Source organism: Astyanax mexicanus, chromosome 20 (genome assembly GCF_023375975.1).
Source record: "Astyanax mexicanus isolate ESR-SI-001 chromosome 20, AstMex3_surface, whole genome shotgun sequence".
Lineage (NCBI taxonomy): Eukaryota > Metazoa > Chordata > Actinopteri > Characiformes > Acestrorhamphidae > Astyanax > Astyanax mexicanus.
In genome coordinates, this window is record NC_064427.1 from 24,262,935 (window position 1) to 24,290,354 (window position 27,420).

The 27,420-nt window shown below is 39.2% G+C and overlaps 1 protein-coding gene across 1 annotated transcript in view; it reads left to right on the forward strand.

Moving 5' to 3' along the window:
* Positions 1-27,420, forward strand: part of cntfr (ciliary neurotrophic factor receptor) — a 331,119-nt gene that overhangs the window by 35,997 nt on the left and 267,702 nt on the right. Inside the window, exon 2 of the mRNA XM_007260812.4 lies at positions 7,016-7,091. The gene's annotated coding sequence lies outside the window, so the exon portion shown is untranslated. The remainder of the gene's footprint in view (positions 1-7,015; positions 7,092-27,420) is intronic.

The window sequence follows — 27,420 nt, forward strand, 5'->3', positions numbered from 1 at the left end:
TTTTCCAGAGCTTTATATAGACGGACAGACAGTGGACACTGACAAAAGGTAATTTCTGCTTAATTCCATCCAACCACACTGAACTGAACCGAATCGCAATCTGTAAAAGATTATCTTTGTTTGTTTATCTGTTTATTTTGGCATATTTGTATCTAGCAGGTCTGCATTTAACACGTTCCACTTGCACCGTAAAAAAGTGCATTATCATTTCCACATGAATAAATATATTACATCAGCTCAGTTAGTGCCAAAAGTGAGCCAACTGGAAGACTAAATTGGGTTGATGCAATATATTTAATTCATGCGGAAATGAGCTACACATTGGAAACAGGAGTGTTTGGTGCATTACTGCATATCGCAGATGTAGCATCGGAAAAAAAAAAAACAGGACTCGGGAATAGAAAAAAATGAACATCTCCATTAACCCATAATCACTGTTTGTAAAGTCATTAAAACAAAATGAAAAACAGCAATTATAAACCACATTTTATTTACAAAATGATTATTTATCTACAAATTGTTCTAAAGTACTTGGTTTTATTAAGAATTACATAATTGATCAAATTTTCACCAAATTAATTGGAACATAAAATATATAATAGTATATTATACTTCTGTTATATTTTTGAATGTGATTCAAAAATGGTGATGGAGTTGAATAAAATTTGTAGATTTAGGCTCTCTTTGACTTCATTCAAATAACTTTTTTTAAATACTTATAAAAAGGTAAATGAAAAAAGAAAACATAATCGACCTACACAGACTTACTGCAGCTTAGAAAATCATAAAAAATGTAAAAAAAAAAAAAAAAAAAAAAAAAAAAAAAAAGATTAATTGGCTCAACTTAACTCAGTCAAGTCATCATTTCGATTTGACTCAGTTAAGTTATAAATATATAACATTGTAAGTTCATTCAACTTAGTTAAGTCAAAGCTAGATGATAACTTAAATCACTTATGTTTATTCCGCTTAACTGACTTTTGTTCAACAACAACACTTTAACTCAACTTTTTTTTGTAATTATTGTGGGCTTAAGGCATTTAGTTTATTAAACATACACATATAGATTATACAAGCATATTTGCCATATTTTTCTAGAACTGTCAACACTGACAGCAAAATATTGGATCAGCATAAGAGTGAACATACTGTGAGCACCAGTAACACAGAACAAAGGAAACTTGCTCTTATAGCCTACAACACTGAGGCCTGGCAATCAACACACATTTTACACTGATACATGTCTAGGAGAAGGTAGCTTTGGGCAACAGACAACACAAAGATGGTAAGTAAGGGAGATGCCACACCCAATATGCAAATATATGTTGCCCAGAGCCTTATGGGAAAGCTGCATGAACCAACAATGCAGAAAGAGCGTTGGCAAGTGTGGTAACTAAAAGTTGGTTGAAATCCCATTTTTTATTGGCTCAACAAACATTTTAAGTTCTCAGGTTGAAGTTCTTAGAACTCATTTTATTGAGTTGTACTGCTACACTGTAATCCCAGATAAGTTGAACTTATTTTAAAAATTTGAGAGAAAGTTTATTTAACTGTGTTATTTTTGTTATACTTTAAGACCAAATAAGTTGATTTTACTTAACTTTGTTAAGGCAGCTTTTTTGTTCATTTTTTTAAGCAATAAAGAATGAACATTAGTTAGCATAAATAAAAAAAAAATCAAGTTATTATAACTAAAGAGGAAGTTGATTTACTTGTAAAGTAGCCCAGGGTCAATCACTACACACTGATGGTGAGTGTCTGTCAGAAACCGTTGGACACACCCAGTATGCAAATAGATTGTGACAGAAGCCAATGGAAAAGAAGCTGTTATTGGTTGTTACAGTTGGTTCAACTCAAAGATCTCAGTTTGAATGCATATGTGCCCACAAATGTTCAACTAACTCAAAATAGTTAAGTATTGTTTAGAAATATCTAATTTTATGTAAAACAGACTTAAATCATTGGAGTTTATACAGCGAATGGGTTTACAGTGCAGCAGTTCTATCCAGAAACAGTTTATGGAAGTTGTGGATAATTATATTTTCAGGTTGCATGTTTTTTTACGTCCGTAATCGTACTGTTTCATTCTGAACATGAACATATTGTACTTCCTCATGTATCAAGATGCTCCTGCTTTGCGTAACTCAGCTCAGATCTGTCTGTAAAGGCAGCGTAAGTGCGGGCAGCCGCTCCATCTGTTTGGGGTCAGGTGGAGCTCCGTCTGTCTGCTTCTGCTTCCCGCTTCTGTTTGTGGCCTTGCTGTAGAAAGAAAACCCAGGCTTGAAATATTTGCAAGAGTGATCAGGCAGAAAAATGCAGCTGGTGACAAAGACGAGGTTAGTGTGTGTGTGTGTGTGTGTTTGTGTGTGTGTTTGTGCCGGAGAGCTGAGTGTACCAGAAAGCTGGCCATCTCAGCGTTTCTCTGGTCTGCAGCCTCTCCTCTACGCTAAGCACTTTCACCTGCCGCGCTATTGTTTGAGCGCAGGTGACGTATTGATACAGAGCTCAGGGGTCCACTTTTACGGAAATGAGGTGGATGCAAAGTCCAACAACAGTGTGAAATGAGCACTTGGTGTAAACGGAGTGAAAGTAATGCAGTGTTTAGAATGAGAACAAGGTAAAATCCAGTGGTGTGCAGTGAGGCCCTTCTAAGCCTTTAGAGAAGGGGTGACAATAAGTGTATGGACTTATTTTATAAATTAACTAAAATAAAAAACAGCAACTAATTCAAAGTATTAGTCTGTGTTTTTTAGTTGCTACAGGACTCTTATCTGACTGACAGCGGTTTTAACCAATCAAAGCTTTTTAAAATGGCTTCTGCCCCCTTGTGTCTGCTCGTGGACCCTTCTTCTGATTTTGAGAAGGGTGTAGTAATGAATCTGTTAGCAAAGTCATAGGACATTCTAACCAATCAGATTCATGATTTTCATTCCGGGGGTGCGGCCATGGCTGTCTAACCCCTTCTGAGCACTGTGCTGAAGGAGTACACTAGATTTTCTCAGGCTACCTTGTTGGAGAGGATTTGAGAGACCCCTTGATTTCTTAATCCCACTTTATTCAGACTATGGGATTTAGCATAACTAGCATTATAGGGCCACCAACCATTACTCACCCTAAATGTGTAGTAGAGTCCCTCAGGCCATCTTCCCCAAATGGATTCACTTGCTGTTTTCAGTATGTTATTGTGAATGTTCTTGGTATCTTTGTTGAACAGAGCAAGAGAATGGTTTTATGTTGGCTAAATACTTCAGTAATGGATTTCTTTAAATTTAGATCTTTTCCTAAGAACTTTATGGAAACCTGTGTCAAATACAGTTTAATCAGGGACTGTTGTAACTAGGTTTTATCAGTTTTTTTTTTTAGTTTTTTTTTTTTTTTATTCAGCTTCATTCAGACTACTTAGGATTTAGCATAACTAGAATCACATGGCCACCACCCATTACTCACCATAAACGTGTAGTAGAGTCCCTCAGGCTACCTTGCCCCACTGTATTCTGTAGCATGCAGTATTTAAAAAAAAAAAAAAAAAAACTTACTGTCAGTAGTGTCAAAGGCTTTAAGAATAAGCTAACTTGTGTACTGATTCCGAGAATGGCTTTATGTTGGGTTAATGCTTCAGTAGTTGTTCCCAAAATCAATTTCGATTCTTTCATAGGAACCTTTCAGAAACTTGTGTCAAATAAAGTTTTTATCGGGAACTGTTGGAGAGGACTTTAGAGACCCCTTGATCTCTTAATCCAGCCTCATTCAGACAATGGGATTAAGCATAGCTAGCATTATTTGACCACTACCCATTACTCACCCTAAATGTGTAGTAGAGTCCCTCAGGCCACCTTCCCCCAATGGATTCAGATGTAATTTTTAGCATCTTATTGTCAAGGTTCTTGACATCAATGTTAAAGGCTTTGAAAATAAGCTAACATGTTTACTGGTTTTGGGAATGCCTTTATATTGGCTCAGCTAAGTCAGTCAGTAATTCAATCTAATTAATTTTGTTTTTTTTATTAGGGACCTTCCAAAAACTTGTGTCAAATAAAGTTTTTAACAGGAACTGTTGTACAGGACTTTGTTTGACACAAGTTTCTGGAAGGTCCCCATTAAAAATTATAAATTAATTGGAATACATTACTGATTTAGCCAACATAAAGGCATTCTCAAAACCAGTAAAGAGACCCCTTGATTTCTTAATCCAGCTTCATTTAGACAATGGGATTTAGCATATCTAGTGTCATATGGTCACGACCCATTACTCACCCTAAGTGTATAGTAGATTCCCTCAATATATTTAATTGTAATTTTAAGCATCTTGCGATAAATGTTCTTGGCGGCGGTATTAAATGTTTTAAGAGAAAGCTTACACCTTCGGACAATTGCTTTATGTTTACTAAATGATTCAGTAATTGATTCTAATAAATTTACAGCAGATCGTTTCATAGGAACCTTCCAGAAACCTGTATCAAATACAGTTTGATCAGGAACTGTTATACTGAGTTTTCAGACCCTTGATTTCTTAATCCCGCTTCATTCAGACGATGGGATTTAGCATAACTAGCGTTTTACGGCCGCGCTAATGCTGCTAAACTCCGTTTCACGGCTGTGAGCTGGAAAGGGGTTCTGAGAGGCATGTAATCACCCTACCTGTGCGAGACGGCTGTAAGCCAGCTGAGGGAAACGTGTTCTCCATGCCTCCGTTTGAGCAGGAATGCGCAGGAATGCTTCAGATGCTAACCTCCGCTGGCTAGCGTGGGGTAGCTAGCGACTAGAGGAAACCTCAGACAGGCTTTTTATATCTTTGGCTGATATGCGGCGCTCAGAACGGCCTCTCAGACACACACAATCTGAGCGGCAAGCTGAGCTCCGGAGTCTCCGGGGCCTCCAGAGCCGCCCGGCCGCCGCGACTCCTGCGGAAGGTGGTGAGAGGAGGACTGGGAGCTGCTGGGTGGCTGTCGGTGGCTGTCAGCGGCTGCTGGCATGTGATGTCACGCTGGCATTTGTTTGGCTGGGTTGCTATGTCTGGTGCTGCGGCGGGCGATGAAAGTGCTTAAGGGGAGAGGATTATGTTTCCTGACATTTGACCAGAATCAGAACTGCAGAAGGACTGGAGTGAAGGACAGCGCGGTGTGTTCCTTCTGGATCCACAGCAGATTACATTTATATCACATGTTTGTTTAAACTCAAATTGAATATTTCCAAACATTACTCAACTATTTTTGAGTTAAATCAACTTTTGAGTAGATGAGTTTAGTCTGTTGCCATTGGTGATTTATTTTCCATTGGCTTTTGGCACTGTCTATTTGCATACTGGGTGTCCCCCACTTTCTGACACTCACCATCAATGTGTAGTCACTCCCCCCAGGCTACCTTTGCTATACTTGTAAGTTATGCAGTATGATCACCAACTTTGTCTCTATGTTGTTGGCTGTAAGAGTAAAAGTATTGAGTATATTGAGTTAATGAAGTCTGTTTTGCATCAAATAGTGTACTTCCAAACATTACTTTTTTAAGTTAGATCAACTGTTCTGGTCTGGTGCCAGTGACCTCTTCTTTTCTGTTGGCTTTTAGCACAGTTTATTTGCATACTGGGAGTCCCCCACTTTCTGACACTCACCATCAATGTGTAGTCACCCCCCCTCAAGCTACTTTTGATATATTTGAAAGTGCAATGTTAGGTTTAATTGTTTTCTCTGTGATTTATAAGCAATAAGAGAAAGTCTTGTTGGTATTGGTTGCCTAACGTCTATGTTTTAATCAAATAAATGTAAAAAAATAATAATAATTGGACTTAAATCACCCCATATATTGAATTAATATTGCTTTTTTCCAAACATTACTCTTTCTTTAGTCAAATCTACTTTTTAGTAGCTGAGTTTAGTCTGTTGCCATTAGTAGTTTATTTTCCATTGGCTTTTGGCACAGTCTATTTGCATACTGGGAGTCCCCCTCTTTCTGTGTAGTCACTCCACCCGAACTAACTTTGGTATACTTGTAGGTGCAATATTTTGATTAGTTGCTGGTCTCTGTGTTTTATAGGCTGCAAGAGCAAGTGTTACTTTTGTTCCTGTTCCATTTTTGTTCTCTGTCTAAGTTGGTGATTATTTTCAATCTTTGTCTTACTTAAAGAGTAGTACCCCTGACCCCATATGTTTTGCATCAAATTGGATACTTCCAGACATTACTCAACTCTTTTTGAGTTAAATCAACTTTTGAGAAGCAGAGTTTAGTCTGTTGATACAGTCCTCTTCTTTTCTATTGGCTTTTGGCCCAACCTATTTGCATACTGGGTGTCCCTCACTTCCTGACACTTACCATCAATGTGTAGTCACTCCCCACAGAGTACCTTTGGTATACTTGTCGGGCATGAGTTGTGAGTAATGACTTATTTTGTTTGTTTGTTTGTTTGTTTGTTTGTTTGTTTGTTTGTTTGTCAGTCAGTCTGATTCTATGTTGTTGGTTGTAAAAACAAGCATTGTATTTTTATTGTTTCACTTAGCATATTTCGCGCTGTGTACTTTTCTGTATGTTTTAAACTATTAAGCAAATGATTTCTTATTTGCATCAAATTGAATATTTCCAAACATTACTCAACTGTTTTTGAGTTAAATCAACTTTTGTGTAACTGAATTTAGTCTGTTACCACTGATGTCTTCTTTTCTATTGGCTTTTGGCACAGTCTATTTGCATATTGGATGTATCCTACTTTCTGATACTCACCATCAGTGTGTAGTCACTCCCCCTAGGCTACCTTTGGTAAACTTTTAGTTCACCCTTAATTATTTTCTCTTTTTTTAATGATGTGGGCTAGAAAAGCAAGTGTTAAATCCTTTGCTGAGCATTGTTTTATTTTTTTACCTCCTCTTTTCTATTGGCTGTTTTGGTAAAGTCTGTTTGCATACTGGGAGTCCTCCACTTTCTGACACTCACCATCAGTGTGTAGTCACTCCCCCCCGGGCTATGTTGGTAAACTTAAACTAGGGATCCAATAGTAAAATCCTCTTTTTTGTTCTTGTTCTTTCAGGCTGTGCTATAACCTCAGTGAAGGCGGTCTGAGACACTTGGTCTGGAGGAAGAAGACGTTTCTGCAGGATTAGTAGGTGAGTCTGGTACTGCCTCTGTTCTTTTTGCTGGTTTGCAATTTTTGGTTTTATTTCTGTAAAAGAGAAGAGAATGCAATCAGAGTGGCCATGCTTTTCTACAGTCATTGTTCTGTCCAGTAGGAATGTGCCATATTGTATTGTACGCAATAACTTTGCCAAAATGAATCCATGTATAATAATAATAATAATAATAATAATAATAATATTCTTGACAGCTACCTATTTTCTATTTGTTTTGCTATTTACTGTGTTTACTTTTAATTGTTTGTTTAGAGCTTATGTGCATGCAGTAAATACGCTACATTTTTAAATTTTTTATTTGTTGGTAAGTTACTGTTTACGTAATAGACAATGTAGGCAGGCAGTGTATAATTATTGCAAAATTATCCTAAAATATTGTGATATTACTTTGCGTATCACCCACCCTTACTATCCAGAGAAATTGTCGAATAATAATAATAAAAATAATAATAATTATAATAAGGTATGAATATGAAAATCCGTGTTATGGTTACCATTGCAATTTTTATAAGGTTTAAGAACTGAAATGCTTCGTCCTGTAGATCGGTCAGGTTCAGCTGGTCTGAGCTGATCATGTAGTTCAGACTACAGCTAGCTGGGTCTAAACAGTGACAGAGAGTTTAATCCATCCTGAGGCTCCTGATCCTGAGCCTAGCTGATCTAGTGATTTTGGGCGCCTCCTGCTCTGGCATGAGTAATTGTCCTGAATGGTGGTCGGGTGCACTGGGGGCATCTGTAGATGCTTGAGTGTCATGTCGACATCTGTGGTGGAGGAATGGGAGGCGTGCTGCTTGCATGAGCCTCGCTATTTAGATGCCTAGATCACTCTCAAAGTGTAATTTTAACTCTTTCAGTGTTAAATGGTGTTCAGTGTTGGAGTTATTTGACAGAGTTGAATATTTCAGTGTTAATTCCACTAAACCCAATCAATACTGGCCAAGTCTACAACTCCACAGAGATTTAATTAAACTCCGCCCAGTTAAACACGTTATTTGCATAATGGGTGTGTCCCTTAGATCCTAACTTACCATCAGTGTGAAATCTTGCCCACCAGGGCTACCTTCCATTGGGTATTGTGTTACATTTTGTTTAATGGTTGTTTGTCTAGCCGATATATTGTAGGCTATAGACTATAATAGCAAGTTACCATCCTTTGTACAGTAAATTGAGATAAAGTGCTGGTAATGCACTAAGAAATGCAATGGTAAATTACATGCTAACCTTTCCTGAATAATAATTAAATAAAAAAAAAAAGTCATATTAATTGAGTTATTTTCTTTTCATTTATATATTTTTTTTATTCTTTACAGTGTTAGTGTAACAATTTAGGAAGTTAAAGAAATACAAATGAGAGTTAAAAAAGAAACTCTGGCAAGGTGTTTAATGTTTAACTATTTTGAAAGTGTTGATTTAACTCCCTGAATAAAAAAGAGTTAAAATCAACTCTGTTGGAGTTAATTTAACACTTGCCTTTTTGCTGTGTACATACTCCAAACGGTGTAAAATTAACACTTTAGGTGTTGCTTTAACACTAATGAACAACACTAGCATAAGTAAATAGTACACTGCACAGTGCCATATTAACACCAAACATTTAACACTGCTATCAGTGTCATTTTTACTCTCTGTAGAGTGGGACCATATATGCTCCAAAGGAGTGTTAAAGTTAACTCTTTAGGTGTTGATCCAGCACTGCTAATTTTACTGTGTATGTATTTGCATCAAAAACATCATTAATAAAATTAAAATTCAATTTGGGTGGGGCATTGGGTGGTCCAGTGGTCTAAAGCACAGCCACTGCACTGTAAATATTTACATAGTTTAAATAGCTTAAATAGTTTAGTATATATATATATATATAGGTATTCACAACCTATTTAGCATACTTTTATAGAACTGCCAATACTGACTGATATAAAAGTGAACTCTGCTGCTCCAAATACTCCAACATACTAGATAGATAGATAGATACCTAGCTATGTATCTAGTATGTTGGAGTATTTGGAGCAGCAATTAGTAACAATCAGTAACACAAAATAAAGGTAACTTGCTCTTACAGCCTACAACACTGAGACCGGCCAATCAACACATATATAATGCTACTGCATGCCTAGAATGAGGTGGCTTTGGTCAACAGACAACACAAAGATGGTAAGTAAAGGAGAGGCCAGACCCAATATGCAAATATATTGAGCCAGGAGCCTTATGGGAAAGCTGTATGATCCAACACTGTAGAAAGAGCAGAAAGAACACGTGTAGTAGCTGAAAGTTTTTTTCATTGGCTCAACAAGCATTTTTAAATTTTCAGATTGAAGTTCTCTGAACTCATTCTATTGAGTTGTTCTGGTCGGTAAGTGCACTCAACTTGATAATATTAGTTCTTCTGACTAAAAAACACAAAGTCACTTTTTAGAGTGCATGATCGGGAGATAGCTGGTTTGAATCCCGGTCATGCAGCTTGCCATCAGCCAACTTAAACCCCAAATCTCATCGCAAAGTTGTTGACGAACTACAAAATCACGGCATGTCCTCCAGCTTGTTTGGATTTTTATACATCTACCTTCTCCGTCACCTTCCAGCCAAGCCTAATCATCCTCATCTCACAAGACGTGTTATTATAGCCCTATTAACACGCTGCAGCTAAATTTATGCCTCCTTATGGCTCTTAATAAATGCACATTAAAAACCTGCTAACAGGCCCAAAACACCCTGAGGGACTCTTTATTGATACTGTTCCTTCATCGTAGATTTAATTACACTGATATATGTATAAATAACATCTATACATACAGCACTAAATATATTGCCTATAAAGAGCTCGAGGAAGCCGTTCAGGACTGAGCATTATACAGGTTTTTATAGTCATGCTGTCTGGCCTGTTTAAAGTGTACCGCGCACCATCTGGACGGACAGCAGGCCAATCGTTTGTGTTTTAAGAGTGTCTTGTATTTCAGCGCTGCTGTAGTACAATACAATGACACACACACACACACACACACACACACACACAAAAAAAAATCATATTGCATTTTAGTCATTTGAAAAAATTTCCACAAGAAAAAATTTAATCAAGGGCATAATATATTTTTAAAAATCCATTTTTAAAAAATCCAACATATTTAAATATTTTCCCTTTTAATTAGACATAGATATAATTGCCGCAACACATGCCAATCATTTAAAATGCCCTATATTTTGTATAAATAGTCTGTCTCTTTTCTTTTGGACAGGACAATTGGTATAATTGGAGATAAACAGACATAAAAAAGCAACAAATAAACAAAATAAATGAACATCAGAACAACTGCGAAATGTCACATGATGTCACTTCTTGTTTGTGGTGTCAAGCAAACCAACATTATATTAATTAACAGGAAATCGGGATACAAAAAACTATTTAATCAAAACATAATTTATTAGATAAAGTATCATGGTCAACACCCAACACACAGTCCAGAGGTCATTTACAGCAAGGCAGTACCAGAGTGCAGGCAAGAATTAGGGTCGGCAAATACAAAACAAGCTCAAAAGCGAGAGATCTAACAAAGACGACTGGATAATGATTTGTACGAGAAAAAATCAGTTAATACTCGGCATTGAGTGATTGATGTGAGGGTATACTTATACAGTATGGGTGAGAGCAGGTGTATTCAATATTCTGGTGATTTTCTTGCTGGACGTGCCATCGTGAATGGGTGTGGTGTCAGTCTGTGGTGCGTTCTGTGTAGTGTCGTCTCTACAATCGCTTACTACAATTGCAGGTAGTATAGGTAGTAATGACATTTTATCATTAATTCTCTCACTTTGGAACTTCGGAAATCGAATGACTCACTTGAATCAGGCTTCGCTCAACTCCAACTCATTTCAACTCATAAATTATTCAAGTTGCCTTAAACAAGGCCTGAGCAAGCTGACCAGTGTTAAACTTCTCTCACAAGATAGCACCTCACAGCGTATAGTATCTACAGGTGTGAGGGGTGTTCCCAAGCCATCCCTTCTCTAAGGTAGCACTTCACGTTCAAGCTGTACACACTATTTCTGCTGTTCCTTCATGACTCTTTAGCAAGCTGATTAGCTTAGCATAGGTGTGCTTAGATTAATCCAAATAGCAGACTTATCATTTCATGCAGGGAAATGGTCAAAAAGGCCAAGAAAACATCATTAATTTCTCATTTCTCATCAATTTTCTCAGCTTCCCTCCGAATCATTTCAGCAGGGCGATTGCTGTGGGTGCTCTCGTGACCCGTGTTGGTTAAATTAGCCACGATATTTTTAGTTTTGTACATTTTTGTTAAGAAAAGGCCCGTGAGGCCGGCCCACCGGGAGCTGTCATCAGCGCCGAACACACAGGTGTGAGCAGCTTAATGAAAGTAGAGAGACCTCCGGCTGCGCACGAGTCCCGCTATGAAACACTCGCAAATGGATTCGATCCTTTTAGTTGAAAGGAGGAGCTCTTCATTCGCGACTCGTGCCAAAAATGAACACAATGGTGACCTAATTTTTTTGTGTGTGTGGGCTTAGCCCCCGAGACCCGTGTCGTTAACCTCTGTTTAAAAGCCCGGCCTCCTTAATTGCTGCCGCTTAGAGTCTGATTCGCTAACTGCTTCACGTCGCTAAATATTCACAGGGGTGGGCCTTGGTCACACGCCTTGATCTAACAGCCTGACTGCTGCGTTCTGCTGTAATATCACAGTAATAATATCACAGTAATTCATTAAATATAGCATTAATATATTTTTAGAAGCATGGTTATGAAATCATGCAAATTATGTGAAAATGAATTCCAAGATTTATGATCTAACTAGGCTTACTGGATTGGAAGGATTTTAAGGTGCGTTAAACGACACTACTGAGGATGCCTACATGGAAGTCAGCAAGGGTGTTATCAAAATTCCCTACTAATGGGGAATCTGTGGAAAAGCACCTAAGTAAACAAAAACAAAAAAAAAACAAAAAAAAAAAACAGAAAACGAGTACTTAATGTTAATCTACACTAGGGGTGGGCGATATGGCTCTAAAATAATATCACGATATTTCAGAGTATTTTTGCGATAATGATATATTTGGCGATATAGGAAAACTAAAATAATTAATTCATTTCAGGAATGTAGTATAATAGTATAACAGAATAATCATAATGTGGCAAAATAAATAATATAGGCTAAAATAATATAATGCAGCAAATAATATTGCAGAATATTTAGTGCATGGATATAAACTGCAAACTAAAACAATTCTGCAATAAATTCACCTAAAGCTTCACAGTAAATAATAGACTACTTTTAAGACAGAACAGCCCTATTATCACAATATGGATTTTTAATATCCTGATATTTCTGTGTCACGATATATTGTATACGATATAATATTGCCCACCCCTAATCTACACAGATTTCTCTCCTAAAAAACGTTTATTTGGGTGAGTAAAGTGCTTCTGTTTATTTGCAGTAAGCTTAAGGTTTAGTTTTCAGAGACGTTTCTCCATCACTAAGGCTGGGTGCAGCAGCATTAGCAATATCATTAGCCTCTAACTGCAGCACCTAGCGGAAGCACTATGCCGAAAGATTGCGCTAGACTGAGATACCCTGAGTGTTCCGGTAAGCCAGGGCGCTATCAGCTAGTGGTTCGTCCCTTGTAGCATGTTTTAACATGGTAAACACACAGAATACAGTCCAATATATTAATGCTCTAGAGTCAGTGCAGCGTTTTCCCGGAAAATCTACAGGGTTTGGACAATGAAACTGAAACACCCGTTTTTAGACCACAATAATTTATTGTGGTGACGGACAGTTCTGGTGGAAACAGGAGAGTTGAGGTGCACATTGAATTCTGCCGTGATTTGGGCAGCCGTGGTTTTATGTTTTTTTGGATACAATCCGGGTTAGCACCCGAACATCCCTTTCAGACAGCTTCCTCTTACAGCGTCCACAGTTAATCCTGTTGGATGTGGTTGGTCCTTCTTGGTGGTATGCTGACATTACCCTGGATACCGTGGCTCTTGATGCATCACAAAGACTTGCTGTCTTGGTCACAGATGCGCCAGCAAGACGTGCACCAACAATTTGTCCTCTTTTGAACTCTGGTATGTCACCCATAATGTTGTGTGCATTGCAATATTTTGAGCAGAACTGTGCTCTTACCCTGCTGATTGAACCTTCACACTCTGCTCTTACTGGTGCAATAATGTGCAATTAATGAAGATTGGCCACTAGGCTGGTTCAGTTTAGCCATGAAACCTCCCACACTAACATGACAGGTGTTTCAGTTTCATTGGCCAACTGCTGTAACCGCACTTCACACACACAGAAAAATAGATCACTCTAGTGTGTGATACATCTATATAATATATGAGTTTCACATTTTGAACTGATTTACTAAAATATAGTAACTTTTCGTTGATATTAATTTTTTTTTGAGATGCACTAGTATGTCATTGCTGCGAATAACCTTATTTTTTAAAAGTGTACAAAGACACGGTGGTGCAGTGATAACTGCGCTGTCAAATCTGGCGAGCCCATCTCCACATAATGACTATAATAATAAAACAAAACATGGAAGTTCTGCTCGTAGCCGGAGTGTGTTTTCCTCCCTGCAGCAGATAAAGGGAAGAGGTGTCTGGGTTATGCAGACATCGCGGCCCATTTGGAGTGACAGCCTGTTTATTATTCTATGACCTATGTTTACGCCAGCCACGGTCACACTGGGAATAGGCAAGAAAATGGTACCAATTTTTACACTCTGATTGCCAAGCTGTCAGGACGAGCCTCGCGAGCAGCGGCTAGGCGGGGAACTGGAGGCGAATAACAATGGGAGCAGAATTTAAATAATAAAACACCAGCCAGGCCACTGCTTTGGGTGTAAAATAGATACAGTCCCTATCAGATACCACCCCCCCTCCCGGTCATTTCGTTTATCACCGCCTCCATAATCCACGGTCTGCGCTCGTTTCCCTGTGTGTGATGGGTTAAAATGACGGGTCCAAGGTCAGGCTTGTTGGTAAGCAGCCGCTTCAGCAGTGGGATATCGATTTTAATCAATGCTCTGAAGCCTCCTCACCTCCGTCCAGCGCTGCCCTCCTCGGCGGACGTCTCGTCTCACGGCTCGTATTTCACGCCTCTGAAGCTCCTTAATTGATTGCAATTAGAACCAGCAGGAGACTCGCGTGTCCCTGCTTCCCATGACTCATCTCGGAGAAGAGAGAAAAAGAAAGAGAGAGAGAAAAAATAAAAATGCACTATAATTATCTGTTTAGTCATTTTAGACGTACTGTACTGTTATATCAAAGAAATAGCTGCAAAAATACAGTAGTCCCACCAATAAGAAAGTTGCAGATTGCAGTGCTAAAATATATATATATATTTATTAAAGGTGAACTCTGATGTAAAATTTACTTTGGGTGTGGTAAAACATAATAAAGAGTGCTAACTTTTGTTGAGTAGCCCACCTCTGCTCTCCTGCAGCTTTCTGAGAATTTTCTGCTTTTTTTGCCTAGCACTCTTTACAACAGGCGCTTCAGGGCATCCACTTTCCCCTGCAGAAAAATCGCTTTTTAGATTTTTGAATTTTTCAGTCTCAAAGTAGCTCCATGTCTCATTGGTAGGATCCGGAGAACCCTGACATTTAAAACAAGGCATTAATAACTTTAAAAGTGCACAAGAAGCTTATTAAAAACAACTGTTTACAACCCGTAGCGTTACATGGGCTATTGAACAATGGTTAGTACTCTTTATTATGTTTTACTTCACCAAAAGTGAATTTTGTTGTCATTTAAGCTCCCTTAACGGAAGTAGCATGTAATACCACTGTTACACAACATGCCAGATGTCTCAGCTTGTCTCAGGAGTTGTAGAGGTTCCTAATGGCGTCCTGCAATAATTCAACCCACACAACACAACACATAATTCCACAATTTAGATTTTGCAATAAGGGCGGAAGTGTTGAATCTTGGAAAGGTCTAGCAGCCATGGTTTAGTATCTATAGCAGTATGTGGCTAAGCATTGTCTTTTGGAATAGCACACCAATATGAAAATGTAGGCATTCAGAAAATAGCTAATGCCTAAATGGCATCACGCATAGTGCGAGAAGGTTCATGTTTATTTGTCTGCTCCAGAGTTCTATTCTTTTGGCAGTATTATCTACAGATTATCACACAGCTGTGTGTGCATATCTATGTCAACTATGGAGACATTAGAAAGAGTATAGTGAAAATATACTGTACAGGAGTACAGCAGCCAGCAACACTTGTTGAGTGGAGAATTTCCGATTTATTAGAGATACAAAAAAAAAAATACACTCAAGCCTTCACCAAGGTTAAAAGGTAAAAGCTGTAAAAGATGAAAAGGATGGCTAAATATGTTTGTGAATTTCAGAAAGAATTTTAAGAAGATTTAGGTGAAAGTGGAATTGAGCTGTCAGCCTCCCAATGCCGGATTATGTGACCTTCAATACTTGGAATGTTCTCATTGGTTGCTGTGTAATCATGTTTGTTTAAAAAAAAACTGGAATGTTATTAACTTTCGTCTTTTAACCCTGATGAAGGCCTGAGTAAGTTTAGTAATTTACACCCTGTAGCTTTACATGGGCTATTCAACAAAGGTTAGCATTCTTTATCATGTTTTACTACACCAAAAGTCAATTTTGTTCTCCTTTTGATCTTTTGAGATTTGGCAGCTTGGAGTTGTAGAGGTTCCTAATGGCGTCCTTGTTGTGCAGTGAAGTTGCACAAGATCCATCCACTTCTAGTAGACCTTCTTCTCTACACCGTTATCCAGGCTCAAAGTAGCTCCACGTCTCATTGGTAAAATCTGGAGAGGCCTGACATTTAAAATGAGGCATTAATAACTTTAAAAGTGCAGAAGAAGCTTAATAAAAACCACTGTTTACAACCTGTAGTGTTACATGGACTATTCAACAAAGGTTAGTAAACTTCATCATGTTTTACTTCACCAAAAGTCAATTTTGTTCTCCTATAGATAGATAGATAGATAGATAGATAGATAGATAGATAGATAGATAGATAGATAGATAGATAGATAGATAGATAGATAGATAGATAGATAGATGGAACGATGGATGGATAGATGGATATGGCAGCTTTGAGATTTGGCAGCTTGGAGTTGTAGAGGTTCCTAATGGCGTCCTTGTTGTGCAGTGAAACTGCACAAGATCCATCCACTTCTAGTAAGCCTTCTTCTCTAAGTGTGTTGAAATGTACAGTGATGATTTGTGCGTTTAAAGCTGTAGTTTAAGTGTTTCCCCTTTGTGTAGTGTGTACTTCACTCCCACCAGTAGATGAGTAAAAATGACCAAGTTGTTTTTAATTCTAGGCTGGAGCTATCGACCTATATGGACATTTCTATCTATCTAAGGTGAAGATGAATCGAAAGAAATTGGCTAGAACTGATTGTAGCTTAGTTAGCTTAGTAATTGCAAACCTCTGAGTGATCTGATTTTAGTTTCGCTTCTCCATCTTCTGCACCTCAAAGGCTACGTCCCTGTGGCTTCTTTTATCTTGTCACCATCGCCTCGTGATCAATAGGAGCGATGCCAATACGTCTACACACATCAAAGGAGAAAGACAATCAGCCACCAGCGATCAAGCGAGAGAAGAGAAAGAGAGAGAGAGAAAGGTATTAGGAGGAACAGAGAGAGCGAGGCGAGACGAGAAGATGAGACTTTTCTTTTAAAGCTTCTTCATTAGCTCAGCCTGCTTGCTTCCATTTGTAGGCATGCAGATGATGCTCCCACAGTGCCTGAACCTCCTCTGCCCCTGGGAGGGCTTGGTGAGCAGCGGAACCCCACTGCTCCAGCAGCTACTTCACAATATTATTAATTACATGGCTGGCAAGCCGGGCTGGATCCGCTCTTTGCCTGCGTCTTGGCCAGCTGCTGCTTTCCTGCGGAGTTTCAGCTTCTAGAAGAAGAGTCTTTTACTTTGGATGTCGAAAGCGACACTTAAAAAGACGGCAAAAATAGATCTAAGGGGTAATTTGGAGCTTTTGGAAAGAGAACTTTTGGTTCTGTGAAGAGGCGTCCTGCAAATCTAATCTAAAGGACTCACCACAGATCTAAAATAAATCAGTTCTGAATGTGTTTTTATATAGAACAAACTGTTAACCCCTTAAATAGCCTTGTCCTGTATACGGGATACAGGTGTAGGTGATACAAAATCTTATTTTTCTGCAGTAAAAGTAAAAATTGAGGGCTTTGAAATCTCCTACAGGACACTTGGAGAACAGAAGCTGCCTGTTTTCTCTCTACTCCACTTAATAAATTCAGATCAGTAACAGGAAACAACCCAAATTTGCATGTTTAAAATAGACGTGAAAACTAGTCAAACATGACGAAACTAAAGGTTTGGAGGAACATGAACTGTTTGATTTAAATTTTGTTTTAAAAAAGTTCAGGTTTTAAAGTTCAGGAAAAAGCCAATTTTATGATTTTATTCATTATATGTGGACGTTAGATTTACATTTGATTTACTATTATTTAATATTTTATTAAATATTTTCTATTCCAATTATAGTTATGCCTTTTTTTAGTAATGTTCCTTATGAAAAATGAAAGCTTTTATGTAATGCTTTCATAGAAATTAAAATAAATGTATTGGTGTAATGTCAGGCAGACTATTGACAAAAGTCCTGACCTGTTAAGGAGTTAAAAATCTGTAAAACAGTTTTAAATGCCCCAAATTGATTTTTAAATGAGGATAAGATACTTCTGTTGTGGCTTTATCTTGTAAGAGCCCAGACCCATTTCTGAATATATTGATCCCAAATACAAAATTGAATCAACTAAATTTAGGTGAGCAGATCATATGTGTGTTTTTCTTGTTTTGAGAACACGTGGGGACTGTTAATATATTTATATAATATAACTTGTATTTTAACATTTTGTTCTAGCAATCATATCTGAACAAGTTACATGGGATGTTAAACATTTATCAAAGCGTTTGAATTAAAAATCTAAACTGGTTGGAATGGATCAGTAAAAGCAAAAATGACACCATTAAAAGTAGCTAAAAGTAGCTTTTATCTCAAGAACTAACACAGTTCTTATTTACATTCTGCAATTGGGCTCAACAATCCTCTGGGCTGGAGAGCTACTAGTCTGTAGCACTCCATCCTATTATAGTTCATTCTCATAGGTTAACATTCCATATAATCTATTATACTTCTAAAATGAAAAGTAATGGGATGGGGTGCTAAAGACTAGTAGCTCTCCTGCCCAGAGGGTTGTTGAACCCAATTGCAGAACAGTTGATCTCTTCCGCTGCCCTGGCTGGTGAATTGGGATGCGGCCAGGAAAAAAACGCCCTTATAAGGAGATAGGGAGGATAGGGAAAGACGAGAACGGGCGGAAAATAAAGTCACACAGAACGCGACAGAGAGAAACAGGGGAGGAATGTAAACAAAAGCTCTCCAGAGAAGCATTTATGTTATATATTTTTAAATTATTGTCCATTGTAGATCAAACAACCTCACATGCCAGATGTTTCATGCTTGCGGGCTATGATCTTCACCTCTATGAGTGAGTGAGCTTTAAATTTTAAAGGTTTAAAGAGGTTAAACACTTCCCTGCTTGTGTTCTGTCCGACTGCTGCTTACCTGCCTGCAGCTGATTTCTTTTTCTATCCACCTAAAGTAAGACAAGATAAAGAGTCTTCCCTGGCTGTTGACAGATCCGTTCAGTTTGTAAGCGGACGCAAAAAAATAAAAAAGAGAAACAGTTTACGGAGAAGAGTTTACGCAACCCAGACGTGGTGAAGTTGATGTTAAGCGGCGCTCCGTTGAGTTCGGACGCTGGCTGCTGTGGAACAGCGCTGTTTATTCATCATACTTCAGCTGTCTGAGTCACCGCCGCTCAATACTGATCCGCTGGCTTTGAGGAGCAGGCCTGGGCTGTTGTGTGGAGGCTATTTCGGACCTGAATCAGGGCGGGTTTTAAAAGGAGACAACAGCGCGCTGTGGATTTAAATGCATTTTTTATACTGAGGAAATCTGCTGTTTGCTTGTCTCCAGAACATCGGCTCAGATTGTTTTGTCTCATTTTTAATCGGGTTTGGCTGATAGCTTTTAGTATGAGTCATATTTTAAATAGAATTTTGGTTCTTTATTTGTTTCATTTTGTCATTATTGACGAAATGGATCGCTGCAAAATTTGGCATGCAATTATGCCTGATTAGAGACTGGGGCCCCTATTTTATCAATCTATAATGCACCGGTCAATTGCATATTGCACAGCTGGATTTAGGGCCTATTGGTGTGTCTTTGGTATTGTGAGGGTGATATAAATAAAGCCAATCAGTGTGAAAGTTGCATTCCCTTTAAGATCCAGGTGTGCTCTTACTTTGGCACGTGGATATCTTAACAGCGCCGCACTTTTGAGCGTCTCAGCAGAGGAAACTGACCCGCACATTTACGCTGCGAAGTTACGCCAGCAGCTCATTTAAGGGAACAGCAATGTAATTTTATTCTGCATTCTGTTTATCGTTGATGTAAAATCTGGATTTGTGTGCTACAGCATAGTTATTTGCACAGAAATACGGAACGTGTGCACGTGAACAATGCTTATGCATGGCTAAGAGATAGGATTGGACAGCTGACTGTTGTCAGGGTTTTAATCATCCAGTGGCGCAACCATATTTCCTGCCGCCAAGAAAGAAACACGCCAGATATTTACCTGAACACACCTCACTTCCAGACCACCACGACTATCAGTGCAGATTTACTCATAAACTCCGACATCAATTTAACGTGCCCTGTGCTGAGTGTACGATAGGGCTCTGGGTCTTGCCACAGGAGGGTGTAAAACCTAACTGTATTGTTTTTTTCTCCCTGGTGTCATGTGACTTGCTAGAGTTACAAGATTCCAGGTGTGAATGGGGAGAAGGATGGTTACATTTGTTGTACAGTTCTCCTATACTGGACACTGTAATAATAATCAACATGACACCTCATGGCAAAGAACTCTCTGAGGTTGTGAGAAATAGAATTGTTGCTCTTCACAAAGGTGGCTTAGGCTATAAGACGATTGCTAACCTTAAAACTGAGCTACGGCAGAGTAGCCATGGAATAGATTAAATCCTATAGAATATTCTAAGGTGTTGTAATAGACAATTCATTATATCTTTCTTTTGGGGGGGAAGAGACACGTTTTAATATCTCCAAGGGGGGGGGGGGGGGTTATGGGGATATGAGATGCGTTTTAATATCGCCGGGGGGGAGGGGGGTGTGGGCGGTGTGAGATACTTTTAAAATCATCAGCAGAAGTTGGGGGGAGGGATACGTTTTAAAATTGTCAGCGTTCTGTCATTACTTTCCCACCGCGCTCCGCAAACCTGCAAGCTGATTGACTGTTTCTCTGGAGAGGAAATTTATTTGGGTCTTTGATTTGATTAGGCTGCATACCCCCTTTTTGTGCCACTGTATATAAGTAAAGATTTACTGTTTTCTGTCTAAATAACTGGTAGCAATATGAGTACACCTCACAGTGAACATGTCAAAATAGTGCCTAAATGTGTGTCATGTGACTTGCTAGAGTTACAGTTCCAGATTCCAGGTGTGGATGGGGAGAAGACCTGCTAAATTTTTTATTTTTTTTTGGGGGGGGGGGGGGGTACAATTATCTTGTACTGGACACCGGATAAATGACATGGCACTTCATGGCAAAGAACTCTCTGAGGATGTGAGAAATAGTATTGTTGCTCTTCCCAAAGATGGCTTGGGCTATAAGAAGATGGCTAACCATCGTAAAACTGAGCTACAGCAGTGTAGCCATAGAATAAATTAAACCCGATAATAATAATTCTATGGTGTTGTAATAGATAATGAAACTCAAATATACATTAACTTAGGGTAATAGAGTGTACAGCTTGTATAGCAGTAGAGATTTACTGTACCGTCTTTGGTATAGATATACGGTAGGTTGATTCCGTTCCAACAACTCGACACATTCTTGCGACGCTATTTTTGTTGCTTTGTCAGTAAATTTAACCGTGCTGTGAAGGGCTCAGATCAAAACTCAATAAAAATAAAGAGTAGGATGCAGTTGTGCATCTCGCAAACTCAACCTGACGGCCCGAATGAATTTTTAAATGCAGATAAGTTACTGCTGTTGTGGCTTTTATGAATAATTGATCGTGCTTTTTAAGCAGAGCCTCGGCTCTGTAAACTTCCGCTGTGGCGTTTTTCATCTTCGCATGGAGATGATTAAAACCAGAGCACTTGTCTTGTGTTTTCAGTGTGAGACAGTATAAAGGCTCTAAACGCCCAACACGAGCGATACAAAAGCAGTTTCTGAACCTATTGTTTTCCACTGTAAAGACTGCGGTGATGCAGCGATATTCTCCGTACGCCTCCAGAAGAGCACCTCGGGTGAACCGGCCCGGAGAGACGGAGTCATCACTGCAGGTGTTTACACTGGGGGTGTTCGTTTAACACTCAGAGGTTATTGTGCCGCTTTTAGAACGCTGAATTATTTATTAAATTAAAAGTACGTGCTGTTATTTATCTATAGAACGGCATCAGGAACAAAGAGTTCTGTACGTAGGGAGGGAAGAAGATGGGCAAGTGAGATGTTTCACCATCGTTCCTATTTATAGGGAATGCATTAAGCTTTCTCTTCTTCCACTAATGACTCTCATTTGACATCATTAAGCCAATTATATGAGGTTAATTGGATGAATGCATATCCAAGGTTAATGCATACCACGAGTATACACGCACTTTATTATCTATTATCTACTTTATTGTCTTTTTTATATGTTTATTAGAGGCTTTAGTCCATTAGTCATCCTCTATCCTTTTATCAGTGGTCAGTTTTTGACCGCAGTGCAGTGAGTTGAAGTGGATAAATTCCTATTTAAGTATCTAGGGATGTAAGGAAATATCAGTATATCGACATATTGCGATCATTCTGAAAAAAAAAACAGTATTCCTAATAGTTGATTGTGTCATCAGGTTCTTGCCAATACATAACCCTAAAATTGGCCATGTAGTTAAAGAAAGGATAGGTAGGTGTTTCCAATAAAATGGCCAGTGCATGAAAGTACAAGGCAGGTGTTGCCAATCACTGGTAGGACAAGGTATGAGTTTCTAATTTAGTCACCAGTATGTCAAAGCACAAGGCAGGTGTTTCTATTAAAGTGGCCAGTGAGTTAAAGTACTAGGTAGGTTTCTAAAAAAAAAAAAAAAAAAATGGCCGATGAGCAGAGGTACAATATACATGTTTCTAATAAAGTGACAAGTGAGTGAAATCATGAGTTATGTGTTTCTAATTAAGTGGTCTAAGAGTAGAAGTACAAGGCAAGTGTTTCTAATAAAGTGTCCTAAGAGTAAAAGTTCAAGGCAAGAGTTTCTAAAAGTGTCCAGTGAGATAAATTGCACGTCAGGTGTTTCTAATAAAGTGGCCAGCATGTGGAAGTGTAAGATGTGCATTTCTACTGAAGTAGCCAGTAAGTTGAAGGTGTTTCCAATAAATTGGCCAGTAGTTAGAAGTACAAAGTAGGTGTTTGTAATAAAATGACCAGGAGTTTGAAGTACAAAGTAGGTGTTTCTAATAATGTGACCAGTAATTAGAAGGGCAAAGTAGCTGTTTCTAATAAAGTGTCCAGTGAGATAAATTACACGTCAGGTGTTTCTAATAAAGTGGCCAGCATGTGGAAGTGTAAGATGTGCATTTCTACTGAAGTAGCCAGTAAGTTGAAGGTGTTTCTTATAATGTGACCAGTAATTAGAAGGGTAAGGCAGGTGTTTCTAATAAAGTGGCCTGTGGGTACAAGGTAGGTATTTCTAATAATGTGGCCAGGTGGTTGGAGTACATGTCAGGTGTTTCTAATAAATTGGCCACTTTACACTTCACGGTATCAATTTATATTCAATTCAAATTATCCAGTAAATGCAAATATGAGGTAGCTGTTTCTAATAAGGTGTCCAAGTATTTGAAATGCAAAGTAGCTGTTTCTAATAAAGTGGCCAGTAATTAGAAATACAGGCCATTTTACACTACAAGGTATCAATGTATAAAGTGGCCAGTTTTAATAAGCATATGCAGATCTAGTTCTAATAGTTCTAAATGGCCAAGTGATTGAAGGACAAGGTAGGTGTTTCCAATAAAGTGGCCATGATATAGTCTAGAATATACAGTATAACACGTATATAACATTCACTCTATAGTTTTAACAGAAGCACAAGGCAGGTGTTTCTAATAAAGTGGTCAGGTATTTGAAATGCAAAGTAGGTGTTTCTAATAAAGTGGCCAGGCATTTAAAGCACAAGGCAGGTGTTTCTAAGAAAGTGGCCAGATATTTGAAATACAAAGTAAATGTTTCTAATAAAGTGGCCAGTAATTAGAAGTACAAGGAAGGGGTTTTAAATAAATTGCCCGCTTTCGCTTCAAGGTATCAATTTCTATTCAAATTCTAATTATCCAGTGAGTGTAAAGACAGGGCAGGTATTTCTAATAATTTGGCCAGTATTTTTAAGCACCTTGCAGGTGTTTCTGATAAAGTGGCCAGGTATTTAAATCACCATGCAGGTGTTTCTAATAAAGTGGCCAGGCCATTAATTAGAAGAACAAGACAGGTGTTTCTAATAAAGTGGCCAGGCCAGTAATTAGAAGAACAAGACAGGTGTTTCTAATAAAGTGGCCAGGTATTTCAAGTGCAAAGTAGGTGTTTCTAATAAAGTGGTCAGTTTTAATAAGCACATGTAGATGTTTTTTGAAAATGGCCAAATAATTGAAAGACAAGATAGGTATTTCCAATAAAGTGGCCATGATATACAGTATAACACATATATAATACGCACTATGCACTCTATATAGCTGTATAACAGTAGATGTAATGGGTGAGATGATCAGAGCTGCAGTGGGTTGTGTTATACTGTAGTGAATACAGTATAGAGCAGGTCATTATCCAGATCTGACCTCTGGATCTCAGACGACTGTATGTTACTGCTGCACGGTTTCAGACGCACCACCTCACCTGCGCAGCCGGCCTGGTGCTCCAGTGTCCGGTGATCGTCTGAATTCAGGTTTATTGATTGGGTGCTGCTCCCTCAGCGAGGCCCGGCTGTCCTCCTCCTGTATTTCCTGGAGTTTAATGGAGCGTCATCAGGAACAAAGAGACACGACATTCTGTGTGTGTATTTAAATTTTAGGGAATAATTTAAAAGCGAAATTGAATCTGTGGGTGAAAAAAGAATTGACAGCAGTGAAAAGGCTCTGATCAAAGCGAGAGACTACGGAAGAGAAAATCATATTCTCGCTTTAAGTTCAGAGAGCATGCGTAATGGTTGTTTTGTGAAAATGCGCCGTCTGCTTATGAATACGTTTGAATGTGACAACACAGAACATGTGTGGAGACACAATCATATAATCATTCAGACAAAAGCAAGCAGATTTGCTCTCCCCACCCAGACGCCCTCTCATTTTCCACAGCTCTCTCTCTCTCTCTCTCTCTCTCTCTCTCTCTCTCTCTCTCTCCATCTCTCTCTCTCAATGGGTGGGAAAAGGACTCGCTGTGTGTCGGAGGAAATGCCCTTTCCTTTCCTTGCCTCTCATTTTCTTTCCTGTCCTTGTCTTTTGTTTCTTTGCTTCTTCTCTTCCTTTGCTTCTCATATTCTGTCCTTTCTACTTCTCAGCTTTCTCTCTTCTCTCCTCTCCTCTCCTCTCCTCTACTGTCCTTCTTTCCCCTCACGTCTTGTCATCGGCTTTCCTTATTTGTCCTCACCTTCCCTTTTCCCTCTCTTGTCCTTTTTTTCCCCCTCTCTAGTGTCATCTCCTCTCCTTTTCAGTCTTATCCTCTGCTCTTATATAGTGCACTCTCCTCTACTCTACTTTCCGGTCCTCTCCTGTCCACAACTGTCTTCTACTCAAATGTCCTCTCCTCTCATTTAGTTTCCTCTTTTCTAGTGTCCTCATCTCCTCTCCCCTCTTCCCCTCTTCTCTCTTGTCCTCTCCTCTCATTTAGTTTCCTCTTTTCTAGTGTCCTCATCTCCTCTCCTCTCTTCCTCTCTTCTCTCTTGTCCTCTCCTCTGATTTAGTTTTCTCTTTTCTAGTGTCCTCATCTCTTCTCCTCTCTTGCCCTATCCTCTCTTGTCCTTTCCTCTCATTTAGTTTCCTCTTTTCTACTGTCCTCATCTCCTCTCCCCTCTTCCCCTCTTCTCTCTTGTCCTCTCCTCTGATTTATTTTTTTTTTCTTTTCTAGTGTCCTCATTTCTTCTCCTCTCTTGCCCTACCCTCTTGTCCTCTCCTCTCCTCTAGTTTCCTCTTTTCTAGTGTCCTCATCTCCTCTCCCCTCTTCCCCTCTTCTCTCTTGTCCTCTCCTCTCATTTAGGTTCCTCTTTTCTGATGTCCTCATCTCATCTCCTCTCCTCTCTTGCCCTATCCTCTCATCTAGTTTCCTTTTTTCTAGTGTCCTCATCTCCTCTCTTCACATGTCCTCTCCTCTCCATCTCCTCAAGTCTCCACTCCTCTACGGTCCTCTTCTCTATTGTCCTCACCTCTAGTGTCATCTCAACTTCTCCAGTGTCCTCATCTCTCGTCTTTAGCATCCTCTCCTAAAGTGTCCTCTTATCTCTTTTTCTTTCTTATCCTTTTTTCTTTCATCTAGTGTCTTCACCTATCTTTCTGTCCTCTCTTTTAGTAATATCTCCTATCCTGTCCGTTTTTACCCTGTCCTCTCACTTCCTTTCCCACTCTCTCCTCTCATCTAATGTCTTATCCTCTTCTTTCTTGTCCTCTCTTTTTCCCCCATCTGAAATATGATCCTATATATTATTTTTGAAAAACACATTCCATAGAGAAGGAAAGCAGAAGGAAGTCATTTACTCTGCAGGTCCGAGCCCAACCCTCTGAGCCTTGCCCATGTCTGATGGATGTCTCCAGTGGTTCGTTCCCTCACGTTTCATCCACCTCCTCCCTCCTTCCCCCTCTCTGTCTCTCTCTCTGTTTCTCTCTCTCTCTTTTTTTTCACTGCTGACACTTTCATGCATTACACAGTGAGACAGTAACCCAAAGCCTCCTCGCTCTGCTCACCTCCAACACTTTGATTTAACAAGAAGCAGGAGGCCAAGTGCTGGGAAATCTCACTGGAGCGCTGAGCTGTGTGAGTGTGTGTGTGTGTGTGTGTTTCAGAGCGTGTGGGAAAAGACTAGCCACTTGAACAAATGAGTTGCCATGATCAGTTTTAATATTGCTGTGTTAACCCTGAGACATCTAAGTGGATATTCTCATGTGGCTTAACGTATTAAACACAATGCTAAACTTAGCTGAGAGCATAAATAGGATGAGTGCTGTTGAGTCCATGGCCCGATCCCAATTCTCATTTGTACCCTTATCCCTTGTTGTATCTTTTAAAGTTACGAGGGGAGGTGTCATGGTGTGGTACAGAGTACAGACACTCGCGGAACCAGTTAAGGATTTTATTAAAAACCCACAGGGTGTACAAAACAGTAGCTTAGTGTAAACAACACCGGTAAACAGATACCAGGAGGTACCAGGACTTCCTGGCCAGGGCAGGTGAGGTGTCACGTGATTGGCAGTGTGTGTGATGTCAGTGGGTGGTGCATTCTGGGTGTTGTAGTTGTCCAACTGAGAACCTCCGTTGGAGCTAAGTGTGGAAGGACAAGGATCGCCTACAACACCAGACGTAACAGGAGGTGGTTGAAACCTAGACTTTTTATTTTATTTTTTTAATGTGAAAAAAGCCAGTATTTGGCCACATTAACCTCTTGAGACCTCCTGCATCCCCATATAGGGACATTGCATTTCTGCTTCTCTGCATGAAGCTTATTTTTCTCTAACCTTTTTCCATTTTCTCCCAATATAAGCTAAGCCAATTGTCCCAACCATAGACTGTGTATAGCTGGACAGAGCATCGTCTCTCAAAAGTGAAGCCACCACAGGTCGGACGCCCCCTGCTGTTCGGTTTCAGAAAGCTGTGTAACCCCACCCATCCCCATAGGTTTCAAAACAGGCAAAACTTTCAATCACGTTTTTTTCTAATATACTGTAATTCTACCTCCTTTATTTAAATGCAGCAGCTAGTGTAACCTCTGCTTATATTGTTACATTTTTATATCCCCACAGAATTTGTTTTTAAAAATGTTATTCAGCTCTAATTAAAGAAGGTGTAGAAAAGAAGATTGTAAAAGGGCTGGTTATGGGCGGGATCAATAACAGACCGTCAGCTCCGCTCCGCTCCACTCTGCAGCCTGTGACTGCGAGGCAGCCCTCAGGGGCGGGGTTATTTAAATGAGTAGGCTGTCTCTCCACAGTCTTTCTCCCTCCTCTGGTCTCTAC